We start from the raw sequence: 7,222 nt of genomic DNA, 5'->3' as shown, positions 1-7,222 counted from the left end.
CCCACGTGACGGGCCCGCCTGCGAGCGGCTGCGGCGGCCGGGCCAGACAGCGAGGGGAGCGCAGCGCCGCCCCGCTCCGCTCCCTCCGCGCACACCTGAGGGGCCGCCGCCAGCGGCCGGGCGGCGCGGGCGGAAGGGACGGCGAGGGCCGAGCCCGCCCGCGCAGCGCCGGCCGCCGCGCTTCCTGTCAGGCTCGGCTCTCCCGGCTCCCGCCGCGCCCCTGCGCCCGCGGCCATGGTGCCGGTAGCCCGCGGGCCGGGCCCAGCGCTGCGCCCCGCGGGGCCGCCCCTGAGCCGGGCCGGTGCGCGGGGCTCCGGGCCCAGGCCGGGAGGCCGCGCCCAGTGCCGCCGCCAGCCCCCGGCCGGGAGCCGCCTCGGCCCTGCGGGTCACCCGGATGCCTTTTCCCGGCAGTTTCCTCCGGAGCTACGCTGGGCTGGCTCCGCTGCAGCTCCCGAGAGTGAAGGCTGTGATCGGTGATGGGCGCACGGAGAAAAGCTCCCCAGGAGCCCGGCTGCCCTTGGAGCTCTCAGCGCCTTCAGCCGTACCGAGCGCTGGGACCCAGGCCCGAACCTCCCAGGCCCTGCCGAGCGTGAAACAACTCATCTGTCATCGCACAGGTAACGTATCCACAGCAAGGCAGCCAGTTCGGATTGCTGTGAACCACGTAAACCCATCCTCTCCCACTGAAAATGGACAAAGCTTAATGTGTTTACAAGCAGCAAGAGGACAGAAGTTAACTGGGAACTTCATGAGGAGAATTGCAAAGCAGAGCAAGGGGACAGGAACCCCTGCCCAGGCTGCCCTAACAGCGACAGTGAACCAGCTGTACCTCGCGTGTTTGCTGAACTTTTCCTTGTTTTCCCTTTTGCAGATGCTCACATACTGCCCCTGAGAACCAGTACCGGTGCTTTAGGCCTTTTTATTTCAGCAATATAAAGTGTGGCTATAGTAGTGCTGGTTGAGATCCTTACCCTCGCTGAGCTACAGACCTGTGCCTTACCTTTTCCTTATCATCTCCTTTGTTGGAATTATTATAACTGTAATTTGCATTTGCCTATCACTTTGGCACTTAATGAATGCCTAATGGATTATTGGCCTGAGGATCAGCAGTATCATGTTGGGTGTGCCTGGAATGAGAGAAATGGATGTCATAATAAATGCTTCTACTGTGCTAGAGATGCAGAAATAATAAGTGGTACAAAGTTTACCTGTAGGTGAGAAGGCCCCACACTCAGCACAGGCGGTATCTGTTCTGCAGATGTCACATGTGCAGTGAAATGTGCAATTTTAAATAGCATAATAAATCACACAACATTTTTCACATCTCAGTTCTTTGTAATCTAACCAGACAATCCTTAAACCTTTAATGGCCTCAAGATTGTAAAATCATTTCATCTGGGTTTTTGAGCAGTAATCCTCAAATTATGGGTCTGTAAAGGCAATAATGGAATGTTTCATAAAAGAATTTTTCCTTGGTGAGTCTATTATTGTAATTTGAAAAACATATAAAGTCACTTCTACATTCTGCATTAACCTTTTTTGTGATAATTATGAGTAAATTATATCTCTCATTTCCATTAAATAACACCCTTGCATCTCACAAAAACAGCACACTGTATAGGATTGAAAGCAAAATGATGGCTGCAGACTCCTTTTTTAACAGATTGTGTCCATGCCACTAACTTGTTAAGATAAAATCCACTCAGTTTAGAGTTATACTTTGATGTTCACATAGGACTAATTTAAAATTTTGAGACCTGATTTTCAGTCACACACTTTTGTGTTCACATAAATATATGTATATTTTAGAAAACTTATATGTGAATGTAGATATGTGTATGCTCCATCATCTGCTGGCCTGGGGGAATTAATTATCACATCACAACATCCACCTTGAAAACACAACCCATCTTAGGTGCTCTACTTCAGGGTGATTTGCAGATTATTTTAAAATCCCTTTAAAAGAGTTGTGCCAAAATGAATCATTGCTCAAGCCATGTGTCAAACCTTCATATCCCATTTCAAAACATGGTACAGAGATGGCTCTAGGAGTAGATGTTATACATTATGTATGCTGGAGCTATAGGTACATTCATTCGTTTTAATGCTTTTGACAGAACTGGATCACAAAAAAGTCATGTTACACCACCAAAATAAAGTTTTGATAAAGGTTTACTGAGTGGAATCAAAAGATATTACAATTTTTTAAAATACGCATTAGAAAAATGAGGACATAAGATTATGAATTCCATAAATATTAGTGCTAAAAACATTAAAATTAGTACTAAAACATTAAAATAAAAAACATTAGCCTATCCATGTGTGTAATACCTGTCTTATTCTCATTACATGTCATTTTATTACTTTCACATCAGTTCCCCCTGTATCTAGTTTTTGTAACTAATAAAACTTATGCTTCTTTTACAAGCATCTATATCCATGGATTAATTTGGTTGAGATTTCTTTAAACTAATACTATAATTTTACCAGTTCCCCAAGTAATTTATATGCATTTATCTCCTTTTCAGCATGTATCAGTTTCAATGCATGTACAGCCTTGTGCAGATCAGCAAGGTGATCCCATAATAATCACCACTGTTCTCTTTTGACAGCTGGCATTAAAGAAGAGTTGGGTAGAAAACATGAGGTGTGGTGAGACATTACTTGTTCATCCCTGGGTTTATTGCATCACTGCACAGCACTCTCTAGCTGCATTTAATAAGGTTTACATTTAGTGACAACTGCACTCTCCCTGAAAGAGAAGGAAATTCTCAAGGGTACTTTGCTGCACCAACTTTAACACTATTTCTGCCTTGATCCATTACAGATCATTACTAAACTTCACAGGGATCTATTTTCCTTCCTCTTCTTTAGGAATTTGTTATTCATGAATTCTGTGTAGAGCTGAAAAAAACCCTGTTATAATTCACATTCATTTCATGAAATGTGATGGGAATAAATATGAGGAATTTGGTATCACAGGAGGGCAAATACAAATTGTTTGATGGAGAAATAGTGTAAGAACATCACCAATGTATAGGCAAAGAGAGTGCAAAGCTGTGATATTCCTCTATTACACTGAACATTCTATGAAATTCTGAGCTTGCATCAAGCAGACCAGATTATGAGCAGCAATTACATTAGGGTAATTGCTTGAAAAACAAAATAAAATTATTCTCTCTTGAAAGGGTTCAGTTGTCTTTGTAACTACTATCAAGGCAGCATTAATTGCATATTAGGGTTTTTTTTATACTTGTAACTTAGCTCTCTTAACAAAACTGAAGGTCCACACAACCTCTCCATTAAATAAATTATGTCTCATTTGTGTTTAATTGTGTTACTGAGATCAGATTTTTGAAACATGCAGCATAATTACAGAGGAGGATTAGAATTGTCTGTGTTTCAAATACTTACAGAGATAATTGGAGGAAGTTTATTACAGTTCCTTAACACATTTTTTAAGCTGCACTTTATCATTAAGCTCCACTGGACAAGTCATTCCAGATACCTGAAAGAAGCAGCCAGGCCACAGCCAGCACTGTTTTATTTCTCTCTTCTTTGTGGCTTTAAATATTTTCAGTGTGATTGGGTTTCTAATCTCAAGTTGCTGCTTTATGTCAGGAATTGTGGCAGCTGTTTCAGCTGCCATCCATCACAGGCCAGCACAGCTCACTCATCCCCTGTGCCCTGGAATCCCTGAGCTCCTGCCAGTGCCCTGCACACACAGGAATTCTGCACATTTCACAAGGACAGGGAGCTCCTACACATGGATTTCACTTGTGGTGCCACACTGAAAGGCTGTTTGAACATCACATCACATCTCCCACCTCCCTGCTGGCTTTGTCTTTAATAACTGGATCTGATTGATTTATCTGGTGATGCTGGGGTTTATTATATACACAGTAGGAAAGCACGAATAGTGAGACCCCCATATCTGCTAAGATGCTGAACTCCAGTTCCTTCAAATCTACTGATGAGATGAGTTTGGATAATTTAGTTTAGTTTATGATAAATCCTTTTGTGCTTTGGTCATATTAGGGGCTTACTCTCTCTGGTAGCTGGAGTCTTAAAGGATTTACTATTTTCCTTGACATACAAAATGTTTGGTAAATGAGGGCTAAAGTGACTCAAGAAGTCTCTTCTGCTTGTAAATGATAGAAGAGCAGTACTAAAATAAGGCTGAATCACATTTTAGCTGAATTAATGTGTTTTCAGACTCCCCTTCACCTGCAAAATTTCACAGAAATAACAGGCTCAGTGGGGCCTGAGGTTGTCTTTATTACTTTACTTCTTTTCTACAAAAGGAAATGAAACAAACTATCAATACATTCTTATCCAACATATACTAGCTGCATGAGTTACTAGACTTATTTTAGAATTTAAGTAGGAGATCAAACAGATTGGAATTAGGAGCATGAAAGCTCCTCTAACTCACAGAATGAATGCACATTAAAGCTATCTCCTAGGGAGAGAACAAATATCTTTGCTCAGAATAAATACTGTTATCAGAACAGATGAAAATAGCCACCTGAGGTTGCTCAGCAATGTGCTCCCAGCCTCCAATTCTGTTAAAAAGAAAGGGAAAAAAATTAGAAATTACTTAAAGTGTTACATACAATCAGGCTTATCTAAAATGGAGCATGCACAGAAAAGCAAAACATATAATTAGGACTGAACAGACACTTCAGATCAGTTCAGTGCCTGGATTTTGTGCTGTGGAGAAGGGTTGTAAACTACTGCAGTGCAGATGCAGAGGCTGCAGAGCAGCTCCCCTGCCACACCACCCTGTAGTGTTCCCCCTACCAGCCCAGAAAATGCTCTCTGCTGCAATGTTACCCACGAGCTGGGAACACCAATAATTCCTAGACCTGTCTTCCATCCGTTCTTACAGCTGGGAAACTTGTGCAAAGGCTTAGCCAGAGCGGGCTGGTCAGCAAGCTGCTGGCTGAGGAGTGGTGCAGCAAGGAACTCAGAGCTGGTGTCACTGTCACATTTTCTGAAAAATCCCTTTGCCAGGATTTTCTCCTGGGAAGCTGAGAAGCCTCAGAGAAAAATGAAAACAATAATTATCTGATTGCTTCTCCTGTGTTTGCTGCTTTGGAATGTGGTTTGGACATTGTTTACCAACTGGTCATTGTTTGATTGGTTTCATGTGAATTGTTTTGACTTAATGACCAATCACAGCCAGCTGTGTCAGGGCTCTGGAGAGAATAATGAGTTTTTCATTAATATCTTTTAGCCTTCAGTCTGTATCCTTTGTCTATTCTTTAGTATAGCATTCTTTTCTATAATATAGTAACATAAAATAATAAATTAACCCTCTAAGAACATGGAATCAGATTCATTCATTCATTCCTCCCAATGATGGGGGACCCAGAAAATAGCACAGAGCTGGTGCTCTGCCATTTCACCAAGAAGCTCTGGGTTAACAATCACAGCAATACTGACAGAACAGCTCTGAACCAGACTACAAGCACTGCAGCAATTCCACTGTAAACTGAATAATAGCTGCAGTCTGTACTACACTTATTATGGACTGCCATTTTACTTACACCCAATTACCAGTTCAACAGGAAAAGCACAGTGGAGAGTAAGGACAACCAGGCTCTTCCTGTTTCATTGACAATTAAGTAATTTTTCTTTTTTTTTATTTCCTACTACTTGTGTTACCAATAACTAAAATTTAGCATCTCTGGCTGGTCTTCATTAAAATTTGGCCCAGATACTTCCTTAGAGGTTTTATTTGGTCCTGGAAAATGTAATTTGTGTTTCATCTGTCTCAGGGTGAGATATACTAAGACTTATGTATGGCTTTGTTTCTCTTATTTGTCTAATATAATTATATTTTTCAAGTTCCAATGGTATATTTTTGAGTATAAATTTCTCTTGCACCCATTCTGCATGAAGAGTTGGACTTCTTATTCACTGCAAAACCCCACATAGTTTTAAAAATCCTAATGATTTTACAGTATGAAAGCATCCTATTAATCAACTAGAATAATTATTACTGAAATTCTAAATTTTCTTCTTAGTGTTCTCAATATATATTCATAGCACAGTGGTTTTGTGTGCATAAAAGAGCAAATTACATCTTATTTCCTAAAGCTCTTCTTAAAATCAGTAGACTGATAACACAGCAAGAATTTAGAACTGTGCCTCAGTGAAACTGTTCCACAGAGAGAGTGGAGAAGGATATAAATGGAAAGACAATGTATTAGTGTATCAGTGTAATTAGTGATTAGCTAATTTCACTAAAGGATAAGTTTAAAGCACTAGGAAAGAAGAAATGCCAAGCTGTGCTGAAGTGTGGATGTCTGATCTTTACCCAGGCTGAGCCAACACTTACCAGGCAGAGATCACAGAACATGTCCAGTCCATCACTACTGAGTCATAGGGTGGATTTCCATGACACAGAAGGCTCTGCTCTCTTTGGTTTGTCCCCTGGATTAACACACTGTCCTTCTGGATCCTCAGTGATCCTGCCAGCCATTGACAGGAACAGCTAGAGTGGCAAAAACTGGTAGCATGTCATCAAGGGTGGTGGGCTCACAGCTGGGATAGGGAATTACACCTGCCCTGAAGGTGAAATGTTTTCATCTCTGTTCCATGCTGCCTAGGCTGGTTGTATTATTGCACGTTGTACAAAATTTCTAAAAAGTAAAATCTATCTGAAGCATACAGGTGAAATCTGGTTAATATAAAACCCAGTAATGTTTTCACAAACCAGCATGCTAATTCAGACCACATTACAGAGAGGAGAAAAAAAAAGGGATAATCATAAACCATGGAACAAAACTACTGTCAGAGATTTCTAGAATAATCAAAGTTGCTTCAGCATTCAATGGAGTTTAAAACCATGAAAAGTCAGATTTTCTTGTGCATAAAGAAAACCCTGTAATCCAAAATATATCCTTTAACTATGGCACAGTCTGTGCAGCAGAGCTATGGATCCTACTTGTATGTTCCAACCAAAGCATGAGAATAAGAGGAGAGCCTGTCATGAGTTGAAGAACGAGAAGGGAAAATCATTTCAACAACTGAACAATGAGTGAACAAGACTGTGGATTGAGCTGTAAGTATGCCTAGAGAGAAGGAAAAAAAAGGGCAGTGAGTATGAGGAGAATCAGTGATTTAGATAATCAAAATTTTTTTAAGAGAGCATTGGTACTTGTTTTGCAAAGCTTAAACTATACCTATTGTTAGGACACAACATCATCTGTGA

General features: G+C 41.3%; 1 long non-coding RNA gene across 1 annotated transcript; it reads left to right on the top strand.

Annotated features, from left to right (window-relative positions):
* Window positions 1–47: 47 nt before the first annotated feature.
* On the top strand, window positions 48–1,520 carry LOC135452673 (uncharacterized). The gene is made up of 2 exons (XR_010441670.1): window positions 48–617; window positions 872–1,520. It is a non-coding gene; the product is annotated as an uncharacterized LOC135452673 (long non-coding RNA).
* Window positions 1,521–7,222: the final 5,702 nt, after the last annotated feature.

Source organism: Zonotrichia leucophrys, chromosome 11, assembly GCF_028769735.1.
Source record: "Zonotrichia leucophrys gambelii isolate GWCS_2022_RI chromosome 11, RI_Zleu_2.0, whole genome shotgun sequence".
NCBI lineage: Eukaryota > Metazoa > Chordata > Aves > Passeriformes > Passerellidae > Zonotrichia > Zonotrichia leucophrys.
Note: the sequence above shows the minus strand (reverse complement) of the source record. Positions and strands in the feature narration are given on the sequence as shown.